The sequence below is a fragment of the Rhipicephalus sanguineus genome, chromosome 8 (genome assembly GCF_013339695.2).
Source record: "Rhipicephalus sanguineus isolate Rsan-2018 chromosome 8, BIME_Rsan_1.4, whole genome shotgun sequence".
Taxonomy (NCBI): Eukaryota; Metazoa; Arthropoda; class Arachnida; order Ixodida; family Ixodidae; genus Rhipicephalus; species Rhipicephalus sanguineus.
In genome coordinates, this window is record NC_051183.1 from 43,212,513 (window position 1) to 43,231,281 (window position 18,769).

Sequence of the window (18,769 nt, forward strand, 5' to 3'; positions counted from 1 at the left end):
ACAACGTAGCACCACGCAAGACGTTGGCTGTTTGGCAGCACTTCGAAATATTTCTAGCAGGGACTGGTTCCATAAATGTGGCCACAAAGTAATATAATTCGAATCACAATATTTTCTTAATATGTCTCGCTCTAAACGTTTTGCTAAAAGTTTACCAAGAGGTTTATAGCGACAAACCATTAGGGGCGCCTTGTCCTGTCGTCTCTCTGTGTTTTCGTCACTCCTGTGCTGCAATTTTTTACCAAAATGCAATTAAGTCAACGAATGAGCCCACTTAACTATTTTACTGCGTTTTAAACCTCAATTCCAGCAAGTGGCAAGTGGACAAATAAAAAATAACGACAGGTGACATCTGCTGAGCACGTATCGCCTATACTTACCTAAATACACATGCTTGCCGACCTTGCTCTAACTTTGCAGTTCTCTCTGTTCCAATCGGAAGACACACTTGCAGCAAAATATTTATGCAGTATCTGAGCTTTTTCCCGTATATGCGAATAATCGCGGTTGAACAATAGAACAGAATACGACGACAGAAAATACTGATGGTTTGTCGTACGTGTGTGCAATTAGCGATGCCCTTGTTGTCGGACATGACGATTTGTTGTTACCCTTTTGTATGTCGCGATGCTCGGTTGAGGTCTGTTGCGTCAGCATGTTTCCCTAGTGCCATGGCAAGTTTTCTCGCGTTATTTCAGCGGCATTGCTGTTGTGACAACGCATTTTCCTGCAGTGCTACAAACATCTGTAGTAGTACTTCAGCTCTCTGTTGTAACCACATAAGCGGAAAAATTGACTTCTGTTCCCACGATGGAAATGTCTGTTCTTCAGCAGACAAGCGTCTAGCCATATCAGCAATCTCCATGAACTGCAGAAAAATACTGTTGCAACAACAGCAATTTGTCCAAACTTGCCCAATGGCAAGTTTTGTTGGCGTTTACAACTGGCTTCTACCGCCCTCCACGGAAGAAGACAAAATAAAAGGTTGATTTAAAAAACTCACAGGGTCTCTTATGCATTGGCCTACGATGACTGGAAGGTGAAAGCCATCTTCTTTTTCTTCTGAGTTGATGTATTGATCTCCCCCACCATCCTCGAAAAACTTTCGACACTTAATGTGACTTTGCAATGACTCCAGGATCGGAATCATTGCAATCTTTCTGCACTGCCTCCGTGATCGGCCAACCTTTGAACAAGCGACGATGCCGTGTGATGACGTCGTCATGTCACGTCACGTTATGTGACGTCATAGTGGCGTCATGATGATGTAACAAATATTAACAAACTGTGACGTCATAATGACGTCGTATGGCGACGTCAACAAGTTATGATGATTTTTTTTGCATAACTCGTGTTCACGCCGACAGCGACGGATGCCGACGCCGATGGTCAACTTTCACGTTTGATGAAGCATCTAAGGCTTTCGTCTTAATAAAAAGCTATATCGGGGGCTCCACAGCAATATGCAGACCGTTACTCGAACAGATACGAAGCTTGGCCGAGTCTATGTTACCTTCGAAGCCCAGCGAGCGACATGGTGTCGTATATGCAACGCAAGTCCTCCTACGCAGCATGCAGAAACCCGTACTTCCGAATCGTTGATAGGGCGTTCTCGTTCATCTGTTTCCATATTCTATTACGCCGCTTCGTTCTCGATACCCTCCCCCAAACGCCCTCGCTGATTCCCGAGCGTGCGCAGGGCCTTCTCGTAACTCAAGTCTGAACTCTCAGTTTCCTTTGAGCTGTCAAGGGCGGAGGCCGCAGCTTGTAACGCCTCTCCGGTGTGAGTATTTCAATCTCCACTTCGCCACATGGCGTTCCTTACGTATGGTTTTGCAATTAGGTTAGCTCCAATAATGTCTTTAAGTTGAAGTGTGAAGGTAGGCTTTTCAAGATTACGGCACAAAGCGATGAATGGTGTGCCATCACTGTCTGATGTTGCACACGCGCCCGCGAGGACCTCTCCGGATACGTTCGAACAACCGGAAATCCAAGCAGCACGGACTACAGCGACTACACCAACGAAGTCTGCATCCGAACGGCATATATTCGTCAACCGTGTGAAAGGATCAGTGATATTAGGCTTTTTCGTCAACGCTACCATACTCGCCGTGTCTACTCCTGAGGTAAGACTCCGTATCCTTTTATTTAGTTCTCGGCGTGTCTGGCGTTTGGCCGCATGTTCTTGTAGCTTGCAGTCAGATTCGCTAGAGCAGCCACACCTGGGAGGTGGTTTACGTGTTGTATGTATGTATGTATGTATGTATGTATGTATGTATGTATGTATGTATGTATGTATGTATGTATGTATGTATGTATGTATGTATGTATGTATGTATGTATGTATGTATGTATGTATGTATGTATGTATGTATGTATGTATGTATGTCGTATTCTGTAAGCCTCCGACATACTCGCATCCACACGCCTGCAGAGGCCGATGATATCCTCAATGTAGCTCGTGAAGCTCTCACCAATTTGTTGAGATCGTCCCCGCAGGCCGTGTTCAGCGCGAAGCTTCCACATAGCTGAACGATCGAAAAACGACGTCACAGTCTCTTTAAAAGCCGACCAAGTGGGGATATTGGCTTGGTGGTTGATGAACCATTGGTTGGCCAAATCAGTCAAGTAGAAGATGACGTGAGTCAGCTTCGCAGGGTCATCCCACTTGTTAATCCCACGTGTCATCCCACGTTCGTAGTCTGACAGCCAGTCCTCGACATCACGATCTTCAGTGCCGCTGTAGACTGCAGGGTCGCGCAGACGAAATACACCAGAGCACATGACAGACGGGGAGGTGGAAGAGGCTTGTGAGGGATCGACGCGCTCGGTCATTCTGGAATCGGATGGTAGCGTACGGCTGCGGAGCTCCAGTGCGCGGAAGGAGACTACCCCGCACCTCCACCAAATGTAACAAGCGTGTTCTCCCACAAACACTTGTTATTATTCTGTAGAAGGCGTGAGTCAACCAAGCTGGTTCAGGCAGAAACCCGGCAAGTACGAACCACACGAACGTCAACGTCTTCTTTCACGCTGGCACAGAGCTGACACCGATGTGCTCCGGTACAGTATGCATGTATGTATGTATGCAGACATACAAGTAGATGCGCGAACATAGGCTTGCGCAGAATTCTCCATCAGGGTGGTGGGGGGCAGCTTTCGCTGCATCCACCCCATTTGGTCGAGGGACGCAAGCTTTGCAATAGTTAAAAAATAAATAATGAAGCGATGGCGTACTTCTGACAGAGGCCTGACTACCCAGCTCTCCGGGGGTAGAGGCGAGAAGTAAAACATTCTTAAACTGCAGACACAAATAAAGTTTGTTCTAATGCAATCCAATTGATATGCAAAGTGACATGTTGTCGGCTGACATTAGCACCAAAAACCTGCATTGTCATATCCCTGCACTTTAAAAGTCCGTCTGATAAAGGTAAGGGGCGTATTAGCGTCCCACTTGGATTGTTAGCGGAGGGGTGGGGGGCGGCGCTGCCACCCCCGCCCTCGTACGCTCGCCTATGAGCACGAACGTATGTAACAAAATGTTGGGCCCCCTCCCAAGTAAACTTTTGGCTGCGCTCTTGTTGAGCTTTATTAAGATCCTTGGAGAATGTCCTAATTTTATTGTTTATGTAGCGGTAAAAAAAAGCCGGCAGATCCCACGCATTGTGGGAATCGATGTAATGCGAAGCAGCCAGCAAAGAGCTGCATACATCGTCTTGTATGTCATTGAGGAAAATGCGTGTCATGGTTTTCATGTTGACTCCTATTATTTATGTTCGTCACACAGTAACGTCGCGCAGTACCAACTTCGTGGTCGATCAAGCTAGAGAAACGGCCGCCAGCGCCCCATGAGCGTGGCACGCAAGTCATGCTGTACATGACATACGTGTCATGACTTTCATGTTAACTTGTGTTATTTATGTTCGTCACACAGTCACGTCGCAATATACCAATTTTGGTGTATATCAAGCTAGCGAAATAGCCGCCAGCGCACCATGAGCGTGGCATGTAAGTCATGCTGTACATGACATGCGTGTCATGATTTTCATGTTAACTCCTGTTATTTATATTCGTCGCACAGTCACGTCGGAAGATACCAATTTTGGTGTATATCAAGCTTGCGAAACGTCCGCCAGCGCACCATGAGCGTGGCACGTAAGTCATGCTGTACATGACATGCGCGTCATGATTTTCATGTTAGATCGTGTTATTTGTGTTCGTTACACAGTCACGTCACGCAACACCAATTTCGGGGTAGATCAAGCTAGCGAAACCGCCGCCAGCGCCCCATGAGCATGGCACGTAAGTCATGCTGTACATGACATGCGTGTCATGATTTTCATGTTAACTCGTGTTATTTATGTTCATTACACAGTCACGTCACAAGATACCAATTTCGGGGTAGATCAAGCTAGCGAAACTGCCGCCAGCGCCCCATGAGCGTGCCACGTAAGTCATGCTGTACATGACATGCGTGTCATGATTTTCATGTTAACTCGTGTTATTTGTGTTCGTTACACGGTCACGTCACGCAATACCAATTTCGGGGTAGATCAAGCTAGCGAAACCGCCGCCAGCGTCCCATGAGCGTGGCACGTAAGTCATGCTGTACATGACATGCGTGTCATGATTTACATGTTAACTCGTGTTATTTATGTTCGTCACACAGTCACGTCGCAAGACACCAATTTTGGTGTATATCAAGCTAGCGAAACGGCCGCCAGCGCACCATAAGCGTAGCATGTAAATCATGCTGTACATGACATGCATGTAATGATTTTCATGTTATGACTTGTCATTTATGTTCTTCATACAGTCATGTTACGCCATACCAATTTTGGTGCACATTCGATGAACCAAGCGACCAGGAGAGCAAGAAGTCGTAGGCGGCTAGATAGATAGATAGATAGATAGATAGATACGCTCAAAGTCGCAGAAGTTCGCTAAGAAATGCTTCGCATTTAAAACGCAGGTCAAACCGGAACGTATGCAGACATTATGCTTGCGTCTGCATAGAACGATAAAACCCACTGACTTTCTAGACATATATGGGCGACCGGAAGGCAGCCACTGTACATCCCGCGCCGCGCGGCCTGATTATCGTTTTCCCGCCAAACACTCCGACGGGCTTGACGTGTCGCAACAACCGCTTTTGCCACGGCGGGCGCAGTCGTCGCATCGCGGCGGCTCACTCAGCAGCCGCAGCGTTGCGTCCATGGTTGCGTCGATCTCTCTCCGCTGCCGCCTCCACGATATCACGAAGCCTTGCCTTGCTCTCCTAACCGTACGACTTTCCTCCTCACCCATCTACCGCGGAATTCGCTCGCGTTGCGAGGCCGGTGAGGCCTGCCTGCCCCTGCCTAACGCCAGGCGCCGCAGCAGCAGCCGCCGATCGTGCGGTCTGGCGTCAGACGCAACAGTCGGCGTTGTTTTGATCGCTCTGTCTGGGGCTCTCGTTTCCCATGGTGCGCGCGCAGATCTAAGCCTACAGCTGCTGGCTCTTCGAGTACCGCGAACCTCGCATCGTCCCTCCTGAAACCTGACAGTGCGATTCGTCTCACCGCCAGTGGTCGTCGCCAGTCAGACCACGTGTCATCTCCAGCTGGTGTTTTATTTGCTGCGGGAGCCGCAGGCTCCGAGACATTTCTGGATTGTTCTGTGTCCCATAGTTTCGTATTGCGGCCCCCACCTGGACATCACGTTCTTAGACAGATTGTGGTACATTTCTTAAGTAGGTGTGTATACGTTTTCTGCTGTCCTGGTCACAATTTTCGTGGTGCTACGAAAGTGTACTCCGTACACTCCGTAGTACTCCGTAATATTAGTCTAGAACTGCATCGGCAGTCAAAAAGACCATGGCAACCTCGAAAGAACGCGAACTCGCAACGGTGACGGAGGTTCCACCATTGTACCCAGAAATGCCGCCACCGTATCCAGACATCAAGGAAACACCTCCACCGTATGTTCAGTACGTGCCGGCTGGACCGTCGAGCAACAGATTCGGAGTTGTGAATTCTCCGTCTTCAACGTTGCCGCAGGAAGGACCAGCTCTGAAAACGACACGGTTGTCGAGACGGACGATCGTGAAATATTCTGTGTTCGCTTCGCTTTTCGTAGCGATTGTGATTGTGGCCATACTCCTTCTCCTGCGACTTGTGAAGGTGAGTGGTTGCGTCGCATTCCTGAAACGGTTTTGTTTTTGTTACCGTTTCACGAAATGGAACGTTGTAGCAGTGTGGATCGCTGGGCGAGACGTTGAGCATTAGAGCGCGAATGTTTCACGTGAACGATGATATAAAATCTAAGCAAAAAGCATAGTGTGGAGCAAGCACCACAAAACTTTCAAGCAAACACTATAAACGGAAGGTTTATTTTAAATGCCTCAAATATATACATGGATGATGATGATGATGATGATGTGTGGTATTTTATGGCGCAAGGGCCACTTGATGGCCAAAGAGCGATGACTCAATGATCAAGAAGGAAGACAACAAAGTTGATGACTGCTTGGCAAAACTAGAAGAAAAAAATGATCGTCTACACGTTGTAAAGGAAAATGACCCACTAAACCCGGGAGTTCGTGTTACCGGCCAACAACTCTAACTCCTTGCCCGAAGGCGCGATGGACGATTCACTGAGGCGTACGCGTGGTCAGATAATCACTCGATATTTTTCTAGTTTTCCAATCCATGTGAATTTTTAACGCATTCTGAATTAACATTCAGTTGGCAGTCTGTTGCCGAAGAGGCGGTCAGTTATTGTCCGCGTAAAAATCTCGCGCTGTTAACCAAACACTCTGGCGTGTATTATTTTCATAAAATATTGATACTGCGCAAACGTAGCACATTTCGCAACACATAGCACAAACGTTTAAACCACAGCAGTCATTTGTACAAAGCTTAAAGTGATTATAGGTTTTTCTGAACCAGCGCATAATTAGCTCAGCTGCAAGGTGTCGCGCTGCTGAGCTCAGAGACATGGGTTCGTTTCCACAGCTGGGGCTGTCGTACTTTGATGGGGCGAAGAGCAAAAGGACAGGTGTAGTTAGATGTATGTGTCCTTTTCAGAACCCCAGGTTATGAATATTGATCTTCTCTCACCACGGCACACCTCGTAGCATATCGTTGGTTAGGCGCGCAAAATCCCACAACTGGTTTTTGCCACGGCTTTTGTTGGCGATCGGCGCAAAGGAATGGTTGGCGCGCAGTTTGCGTAGTGCCGCAAGACGAACTGCATTGCATGATGGCAGACAGCAACTGGCTGGCAGTTTTCAGGTGATACACGAGCAAAGAAAAAAAATTCTTGTTTTCAAGCACTTTTCCCGTGATCATTGTGCAATGAAACATCGTGTTATAGATAGACACATCGTGTTATACAAAGCTAAGAGAAATGTTTCAGGCCATCACGTTTCATTATGTTTCAGGCGGTCGTCGAAGGTAAATAAATTAGTTGTGCAGTGAAACAATGCAATGGTCACATCGTGTTATACATAGCTTAGAGAAATGTTTCAGGCCACCTGATCCTGCGGTCGTCGAAGGTAAATAAATGAATAGCTTCTGTCGACGGCTAGTTTCGAAGCCCCTGGCAACAGAAGCACTACGCAGACCATCCGTAGAAGCCTCACAAGAGAATTGCTGACATAGGTCCTTGCATACGAGGCTTAGTGCGCGTGCAAGAATCTGTCGATGCAGTACGCGGCTTCTCGTTCGTTTTCTCTTTGTGTTTTTTAATTCAGATGACCTCGGGCGGTACCTCTAGCTATATGAATCCTCATGCTGCCAGACTTGCTGCAGCGCCAGGTGAAACACGTTTTGTAACCCGGGTGCCACGAAATACATTCGTGTTGCAAATAGAACTGAATAGGTATTGTTCTATTGAACATGAAATTCTACTAAGCCAGTGTAAAATGAAGATCGACTTGATGTTTTCGAGGCTGTGTCATCAATATGCGGCTTTGAAAACATGGGACATCATATGAAAAACTTGATTTTTCAACACGTTTCTTTTTTTTTTTCTTTCTTGTACAGACATCATTTCGATTTTGCTTAAGCATGAAAGTTCTGTCATAGCACATTCATTTAGTTTCACCGACTGCCGCTGACAAGCATGGAAGGCTTGCATACTGGATTTCGGAATCTATTGCTGTAATAAGTACTTATAAATGCTCATATTGAGGATACAATCTTGTTCCAACGAAATTACCTCTAAGTATAGCATCTATTTTGCAGCGGATATTTAACTTCTGTAATATGGCCGCAACAAAACCCCCTGAATTGGCCGAAGTCATAAGGCCTCGCGACGGTTCTTTCTTTTGCGGCTTTGTATATACATGAAATAAATTTGGTATCGGAGAAGGTGCTCGGACATGCTGGGACAGATATGCACGAAGCTCCATACCAGATAGAGGCTGCTAATTATATAAAAGCAGGCTGCACAATCAGTACGCCTGCAGTTTGTTTACTAAGAACAGTTGTTCGCACTTATTTAGCCATAATATGCATGCGTGCGCAAATAATAATAATAAACAACGGACAAATTCTATAAAAATGAACAGAAAATACCCCATTAGTGCGGAATTTTCTGGTGTATTATGTGCTCATGTGCTGTGCATCACGTCGTAAGTGGTAGCACTGAAAAACATTTGGTTAATTTAGTGAAATCTTTCAAAACAAGTCTGCAGCCAGCTTTAAGAAGCAAGAGCTTTTTTTTTTCTTTTTGGGGGGTGGGTGGCGCTGCATCATGTTTTCTAGGGGAAAAATGGCAAGTCCTGGGAAACGCCTAAAGGGGTGTGCCATCAAATTTTGGCTTGCACTTTCTTTGTTGCAAACGTTTGTTGTTGCTTAGCATGATACACGCTCCAAGATTCATGTATTCTGGCTAAATAATTTGGCATCACCTTAGTTATACGAACGACTTTCCGTTTCGGTTTCTGGGCGCAAATTGGGCAGCGACGTAATGTGTAGGCAGCTTGAACACGTGGGCCCATGCTACTGTGACGCACGCAGCGCTGCATCGTCTTCTCTCGCGCACATACGCGAGCAACCATCCGGATGCCTTCTAGGTTCGCTAAAACCCTCTATTAAAGAATATTAGCGTGTGCAGAGAACTTGGCGGAGTACATTAACGGATGATGGCATCGACATCTTGTGACGCTTCGTGCAACCACAATCGTAGATGGGTTTCTCGGTTTTCGCTGAGTGACCGTGGCGAAAAAAAAAATGTATAATGGGCACTGCCGAGAATTTGCACCAGCAGAGAAGAAGAATACATTTGATTTCTGCACCAACAATTCTCTGCTTGCCTGGTTAATCTTAGCGCCGCCACGTGACCCTTTCTATTCGATCTCACGTTTACAGCTACGGTGACCCGGTATGCTAAAGCAAAGAAGTGTGCGAACAAACGTAAGGTCTGTGAAGTCGTTTTCGCAGGTTCGTGTGGCGATGCGAAGCACTTAGCAAAATGCGAGAAAGTTGTGCTACTTCGGCAACACGCTGAGAAAAATAAGTGTAGGTTCGTAGTAGATGGTCTCTTGGCTTGCCTGGTGCAGCGTGCCTGGTGCCTGGTTCAGGGCGGGGCCCTGGAACAGTGCCCCGCCCGCGCTAATCTACCTACTGCTTTGTTTTATTGAAGTTTATAATATATATAGTGTGCGCACGAAAAGTGGGGCCGCCAATTTTTACATTAATATTTTCCTACAACTCCCAATGTTGGTTGAGAAGCTGGCGACGTCGAGAAGTGTGAAAGGTCGCAGAAACGCGTGCACATGTAATTATCTGTTAATAGATCTTGCTTGAAAGCTTGTACTTGCATCTCTGCACTCTCTGCACGAATAAGTATCACCCTTACGTGCCCCGAGCCGCTGTCAGCACCTGTTCAAGCGTTACAGCTGCTCTTTGCGTCTGCTCTCAGAGGTCACGCGACAGCGTGTGCGCGCAATCAATTCAAGTACCGTGAAGGCTGCTTCACGGTTGCCTTGCTAAAAGAATGTCAGGAGTGAAAGGAGACGTAATTTTTGTGTTATTTTCCTTTGTTTCGAAAACAATGTGTTGCACAGAATTACGAGGCTATTTGTGATTAAAGGGCCACTGAAGGAAACGCCGATTTTTCACGTTAAGTAAATTACTTTTTAGCAACACGAAAAGCACCAGCCTTGATGCGAGAAGCTTGGTAAGCAGAAAGTGAGCAAGAACAAAATACATGAGGCGAGGCCATTGCTGGGGCTTCAGCAGCAAGTAACCGCAACGTCATAGATGTTGACAGCGTCCACTAGAGCCATACGTAATTCTACATCGTTAAAAGTGAAATTCACTTTGTTTTAAGGAAGTCAGATGATTAATATTGCAAGTTTCAAGGTGTTTTATTCAATAAGTGCGGCCAAAATACGAAAAACTGAAATTTGTAACTTCACATGGACTTCTCTTTCATAAATTTCTGCGCGAAATTCGAAAATCATCAACTTCATTTTATCTAATATTAACGAACCAGTGTTGGTGGAATTTCCAACACAGCATTCAAAGAATAATGTATTGGCCTAAATTGATATTTTATTGTATTTTAATGTCCGCTTTAATTTTTAAACTAAGATCTAGTAGGTAGCGCGTCTCTGCCATGCAGACTGAGCGAAATTGGGTACACTAGTATACACGTAAGCACACACAAAACACAACTAATGTGTTAAAAGGGTCTCTGTTTTTTATTATGATATTATATAAAGGCGCGTGCTCTATCGGGTCAAATTTGCCTCTCATTGCAATGCCGATGTTACGTCGTACTAATAGGATATGATTCTTTGGATTTCACACAAATATAGCGATATCATCGTTCCTATTTTGTTATTTTGATTTCGTGATTACAGCGCCACTAAATGCACACCAGAACACGTGGACGTACCGCTGCTGGGATTTAATGACAGATGCAGAAATCAATGAAAGCTTTGAAAGCTGCAGTCTTCCTATATAGCATCGTGATTCCCTCGGATTGCCGTCGATAAGTATTGACATAACGAGAATATGATAACACTAAATACCAGACTCCGGCTCTCACATAGCAGCTGTAAATCTTTTTTAAGCCTAACTGTACACCTTATTACTGGGCTTGTGCTGATATGAAGGCTTAGAGAGTTTCTATACACGCCACAGACCTTTTGGCATCTGCGCAGGTTGCATGCTCCATCGCCTACGCAGCGTCACGTTTCGTTGTTTGCTCTGATAAGCTGCAGCTATCGGGGCAAACGGCCTCTTGTACAGCGAACAGAATCACCTACGCCAGGAAAGTGAGATAACTGCGCCCGTTTCACGTGCGCGGAATTTTTCATCGCGTTGTTGCCAACGGCTGTGATAGGTGCGTCGCCAATATACCCGTTGATAAGCCAACCAGCAATGCTTAGTCTAGAGTTCCACGTGCGCTTTTATTGCCATGCATGATGCTTATATATGGAGAAGCAAGGTGTGAAAAGATGTGACATTCTGAGTAGCTTATGTTACGTGTTTAGTAGATTAGCACATCGTGGAAGTTATTTGCAAGACATTACAGGGTGTGTCAGTGGATGCAGAGGTTTTAGGAGGAAGGAACGCGTAATCGCGTTACCTTTAAGAAGCACTCCCTCGTTAGCTCAAATTCCAGTTATTGTCGTCAGCCTAAAAGAATGAAATTACTTGGCTCTATGTAGCAAAATCACGATTTGATGATGGGACATGCCGTATGTGAGGGATTCTGGATGAAGTTCTTACAATAAATCTAAGTACACACGTGTTTTCAGCATTTCTCCCTGTTGAAATGTGGTCGCCTCGAGCGGCAGTCAATCCCGCGTCCTTGAACTTAACAGTGTAACATTTCACTTGCTACGCTGCAACGGTAGGCAACGGAAATCGGTATAATTGCCTCTGCAATTATTGATTTATTTCGTTTTTTGAGCCTTCATGCAGAATAAATGCGATAGATGTGTTCATTACCGTCAATTGGCGGGGAAACCATTGTGGCTAATTTACATACTTCAAAGGTGCAGCTAAGCCATAACGTTCTTTTTTCTTGTGCACAATTTTTATGCATCTTGCCATCTCAAGCCGTAGAGGAGTGCGGTCCGCCTGTGTAGCTTGCATACCCTTCATTGGTTAAATTTCGTGCCATTTTTTTCAATATTATTAGATTAATTACATATACACTGTACTAATACTGTTTTATTAACCACGATTACTAACCTTTAACTTGAGATTGTTATGTTTGCTCAAGTTTACGTAGCTTTTTCTGCCAGTACCGTGCTCCATTAACTTTTCATTTTTCTGTAGGACTTGTGCATTCACCGCCCCTTTGCTTGGGTGTCATTGAACGTGCCAGCATCGCTAATAATAATATAATAATAATAATAATAATATAATAATATAATAATAATAAATAATAATAATAATAATAACAACAAGCCTGAGCGAACTGCAGGTGGGATTTGTGCTCCTATGTGGTTCTGGTCAATCATAATTTACCTAGCGCGTCATATAAATCTGTTCCGCACACAGAGGATCTGTTTTGTCGAAGAATCACAATCCGACTACTTCCCAACTGGCACTCAAAACAGCTTCTCCACAGCTCAGATAAGCAAACACTTTTCAGCAGCTGCATCACCGATGTGCCGCAGTGGCAGTCACAACGTCTATAGGCAAACAATGCACCGGGCGTGGCTGAAAAAAACAACAAAAAACAATGTGGCAGCTGCGACGGCCCCTGCTGCAGGAGGATACCTAGACGTAAAAATTTCGTCTGTCAAGATTGCCTCTTAAGGTAACCAAAAATTTACGTCTTCGTACGCTTAAAACCATCAAACATGTTTTGCGCAATGTTTTATTGCTTTATAGACGTACATTATAGTGCCATTCCATCGAAGTGAGCGCACGCAAGTGTTCGCGCAGGTGAGATGAAAGGGTGATTTTTTTTTTTTTTTTTTGAAGTCCTGAATGTGAAGCATGTGTTATGGCAAAAAAGAAATTTCTCAGCTGTATTACTGCTTCACAGTTTCGCGCTGATGCCTTTAATTTATCTGCATCACTGAAACACCAGTGCGCCAAATACCAACTGTGTTTTTGTAGACGCATATTCCCGGACTCAGCCGCCAATCTTGCTAGATATCCTGCCAAACTTGACGCTCGAAGACCGCCATGTACGCTCAGCAGAATGCGGCAGCTACGAGAGCGTTCAGTATAAGCCTAATAGGTTTCCGGATTCTTATTTCTTACGCTGGCAGGATTTATTCGCAAGCAAACCGAGTGGCCAACACATACAAGTCTCATCTGCCGACCAGCGGTAAAAGCGAATACTTGTGAATCTTCTAAGTGCGAACAACATTTCACTGATTAGCACATTTTCGCGGTGCCTCCACAACACCGAAAGGAAAACGGGCATGCTAAATATGAGGCGCGAATTCGTTCGCGGTTCTGGCGTATCCGAGGAATCCGCATGCCAGGAATGTACTCGACGTATCTTGCAATATCCATCTTGCAATATTCAGGTATAAGGCGTTGCTTTCGCGGCTAGACCAAGAACGATGTCTTGTATCTCTCTTGAATGGGGTCGGAATTATTCTCCATGCAACTTTTGAGACATAGCAACGAAATTTCAATGTGAGCTCCTGTAAACTAACTGTACATTCTCATGTTATTTTCTATTTTTTTCAGTTGCTGTAAATTTTCTTATTTGTTCCTTTTCTTTTTTTATTGGGTAACTTTTTTTTCCGCCACACAAATTATAGAAATCGAGTAGCCAAAGAGATATAATCATCAATCTTTCCGCAGCAAGCCATATTAGAACAGAACAAAAATCATTTGGCTGAGAGAATCTTAGTGATGAAATTTCTAAAGTGAATTTCACAAGAGCAGAACTGCAGCGCTACAACGAAGCAGTCTTCTTTTTAGTCTTCTTTTTCAAAGGCTTCTGCTGCGTTCTTAATTGTAGAGCCAAAACTTGCTTTCCGATATTGTCAAATATACTTGGCAAATGCCGCATTAAAAACTGCCCGGTATGCTCTCCTCAAGAACTTTCAAGTTTTTCTCGTGACCGCATTCGTTGCTGTGCGAATGATAAACAAGCCGACCATTCGGCCACTAGCGGGTTCTTCACGGACGCCGAGATCTTTATCGTGGACGTTCGATCGAGCGCAGCAGTGCGTCCTTATTAGTGCCCGACTGAATAAATAACCAACCCGTGGCATTGAATGTAAGCCAATAAGAATCCACTAGCTCGCGCAGCGGCGGCAATCTCTGGTGCAGCTGCGGTGCTCATGCTGTTTCATCCATCATGGCGGCACGAACGCGAATTCGCGTTTAGTTTTCAGAAAGCGTGGAGAAACGACGGCGTTTCTTATTTACAAAGTACGGTACGCGTTTTCATTCATTCATTTCATAGAATTACTACTATTCTTGCAAGTTAAGTCACGAACCTTCAACCACTGTGGCTCAGTTCGTGTGTACAGTTACAAACTTACCGTACCACTTCGTTATTGTCACGCGCATGTGTCAAGAATGTTTAAGGAACACTGAGCAGCAGAAAATTATTTCATACGTCCTACACTAATCAGAGCGTAATTTTTACAGTAGTAGGTGGCTTGATAAGCCCCCCCCCCACCTCCCAGAAAAAAAAAGAAGAAACGACCGGTGATGACAGCACGCTGCACGTTGCGTAGTGACTCGCCGTCCACTAGGACCCATAGTTAATTATTTAACAGTTAAGAATGAACGACACTCTGCTCTAAACAAGCAAATGACTTTAATAGGCGAGCTTCGGGAAGTTTGATTGCATCAGCACACAACTAAACTTCGTAATTTGTTAAACCGCAGAGCGCAGATAAGGTACCGGACATAGAAGAGCACACACCCAACACAGGACAAGCTTACCTCGCAACAAATTTTATTGTGAATAAACTTTCCTACACACAGTACAACCGGCATGCGCATGCGCACTGCCCATTATAATCACAAAAGAAATATCGCCAGAATGCAGATTAGAACACGAAATCTAAAAAATTCATTTTCTTTGTTGCGCAGCACCACAGAAGTATTCCTGATGCAATCACTCCCTTTCTGTCTGATATGGCAACGTGATATGTGCACTCTGTCACATCACACTGATTTACCGGTAGTGCAGTCACGACGTAACGTACACAAACATGAATTGAACTTTGACAGTCATTTCATTGTGTAATAATAAAGTTGTCGTGAAATTCACGACACTAAGATTCTTCTAAATAATACTTTATCACTCTAGACCGTTCGGTCTTCCTTATCAGCGCACCTTTACTCTGACGCCGGTTTAGCCCAAATGACGTGTCTGCCTGACTTCTGTACTCCATAACCCTTTGCCAGATCTCGCGATCTCACGTTTTCTCGGAACGATGTGCCGGTCTGATTAGTTCACTACGTCGAAGCCAAGACGTGCGCTGCATACGCTGTAACCATGAACGAACAGCGGCGCATAATATCTATTTTACGGGTATAGAACCGGACTGGATCTTCCGTATCAACACAAGCGATCTCTTGCGCAGTGTTGCCGGGGGGAAGTCGTTTGTTTTGTCCACGCTTGTACTCGCGTCGTGGGTCGTTTCCGGTGACTGCCTTATCGTGGCTAATTAAAGTGATCACGCCTTCGCGTCTGTTTTGTTTCCTGTGCTTGTCGGCGGCATGTGTAATTCTCAGCCGAGAGTGAGTCACGCGAACGTGTTAATAAGCTAGCGAATATTTTCTCGATCACCTTGTAAGAAATAGACATACCCTTTTTTTGCTTATTTGTGTCGCTTGCTTCACTTCGATCTATTCCCTGAACGTATCTTCCCATCAACAAATAGTAATGTCCACGGCCTGTTTGTCGACATACGTAGATAGAGTTTCACCGGTGGCTAATTTTTACACAAAGTAGGATACACGCAACATAACAAAAACAGCGATAGCCTGCAAAACTGGGATAGTTGGTTTATCTTCATAGTAAAAGCAGCGCAAGGAGACGGTTGAAGGAGCGTGTGCAGTCGGACTACTTGTACTTATTTATTTCTGTGTAATAAAACCGACAGTCGTTAGTTCAGCGCCTCTTCTGCATTGTTCTTTTATTATTAGTATTATTGAAATGATGAAGAGCACAGGTTGGTGGAATTATGGTGGCAGCTGCTACTCCGTCTCGCTTAGGAGACGAGATATGCAATGAAAGGTAATTATAAGGCAGGCACGAAATGTTGTACATTCGAGCACAAGATGTGCAAGTGAAGTGCAATCGAACACCCAGCTCATCCCATGTTCTGGTCATTTTGCGCCGCTTTTACTATGAAAACAAGGACTGCGCAGCGAAATAAAAATATCCGGTTATGCTAATCGAAGAAAGCCTAGTGAACTGGGTTATCAATTTAAAAAGTGTGCAGTTCTGCCTAATCAAGCGGTGTCATGTACTATTTCGTACATAATGCCTATTGAATTGGAAGTGTGTATGGAATCTCACGAAACGTATTTTCTTACTTACTCCTCTCTGTTCTCGTTTCAGGAGAAAGAATATCCAGGTGAGTTTTTCTCTTAGTTTATGTTCAAAACGTGCTAGATGAGCCCTAACGTTTGCGGTATTTGTGCCAGATGTCAAAAGCTTAAGTATCACAAAAGTCCTGGTAAAGCTTCTTTATTTTTTTTGCCACTGCCGCATCCATCTTTGTACTCATGATTGAATGTGGCGAGCCCACCAATGTAATATGCACATCATATTTTTATTTAAAGTGACAATCTCTTGCGTGTCACCGTTATTTCTCGCGAGGCTTGCTCATAAATAATTCGCAGCAATGGCAGCATGGCATTGAAAAACCCTATGTCAAAATACTCTTCCATTATCTCATGTAACGGCAAATTGGTTTTTAATCAATAGCTGCTAGTGAAGGATGCCTTGAAAGGTGAACATAACGGGCAATTGCTAGCCTTAAGATAAGAAATTCTGGCACACGTATACCTTCCTTGCACTGTGTTTCTTCCAGATAAAAACGAATTTAGCGTTAGGCGACTTTTTCACTTGAGAAATACAGTTGGCATTCAACGTTAACGGACGTCTAGGTCTGAGAAAACTGAATTTCTCAGCGATGTGTGACTGTATTCTGTGTAAGTGCACATTACGCGCTAGCGGGCTTCAGAACAGGCTTGAAATATAGATTTCAGGCTGCCTGCCCAAGCAGCGGGAATATTCGGCCTTTTTTTTGTGTATCGTCGTCTCTAAACGTTTGATTCTGGCTGTACGCTGTGCCCTATTATCTTGTTTAAGAAATGTCGCATTGGAGCTTATGTTCGCATCTATTGCAACAATTTTATTCCGAGGTATAATATACCATGACAGAAAGAACTAATAAAAAGAACCTGAAACTGTTTACTTAAGAGCAGGATAAACATAAAGAAATGCCTGCAATAAAACAGGGTCACTCTTTCGACACTTCACTGGGTTACCAGTTTGACGACGAAAGTGAACCAAAACACACACGCACTCACAGAACATGTTTACGCCTATCGGTAGTGAAGTTTCTCGCACAAGGTTGTTGTCCTTAAATGTTCAACAGTTTTGTCGTAGCCTTTTTCAAACGTGTGTTTGAGGTCGTCGTTCCAATATGACTCTTTCCGACAGTGATGTGTCATTCATGCTGTCGAGGGCAGTCGCGAGTTGTCCTGCCTCTATGCATCACCGGTGACAGCCGCGTGAATTGCGCTGGCGGGAAATCCGGGTCTTCGTGCGACCGCAGTTATCTGTTTGCTAATAACTGATTCAAAAGCATGTGGGTCGGCACGAGAGCATGGGAAATGTGATGAAAAAACTATCATTCGCACAAGTACAAATCAACAGGTTTTCTTTGTCCGAGTTCACTAACCAGAATGAACCACTCAACAAGTTTTACTACAAGGAGCGAGGGGGGCATTCTTTTGTTTCGCTCCACCTTTGCAGGCGCTCCTTGGTGCGTCTTGCATTTCAACGTGGGCCATTGTTCTCGGTCACGCGTTCTCGGACAGATTTAGTTTTTATTTGCTTTCCGCCCTCTCCGTCTAGCCTGTTTTGTTTTATTACCGCAGTCATCACCAGCGGCTTTGTCAGCCACAGTGATACATAAGGTAAAAGCTCAGGTCACGCAGTTGACAGCGCGTAGCACACACGGGCGCGCACGCACGAACACAGTCAGATAGCACATGCGCACAGAGAGACGCAAACAACGCAACGCCAGTTTCTACCTGTTGTTGGTCTATTTCGTTATTTCAAGTTGTTTTGGTCCTTGTGCCGAAGGTCGCACCCATGTGCGCGAAACAAAAAAACTCATAGGCCTTCTGCATTCGCCTAAGATAACTATTAAGCGATAGCCAACTTCTTTTTTATTCTCTGTCAATATATTGATCCTCGCCCGCCCCTTACGGAAGTTTTCTGAGCATAACATGGTTCTCCACTGCATCCAGGATCGGAGGCATTGCAAGCTTTCTGTACTTCACCTGGCTTGCACTGCCTCTGTGATCGGTCCAACTTGACCAAGGACGATGCAATATGGTGACATCATCATGACGGAGAAATTTCATCATATGTGACGTCATAATGACGTGATAACAAGATTTGTGTACAACTTGGTTGACACCGCTGACGCCGACGGTCAATTTTCGCGTTTGATGAGGCATCTAAGACATTCGCGTAATAATATTTACTTCAGGCCCTTTTGCGACCGTCAGCGGTAATAGACACGAAAGCAACGGACTGCTTGCATCGCGATTCAAGTACACGTTCGCTTATGTGGTCGCATGCC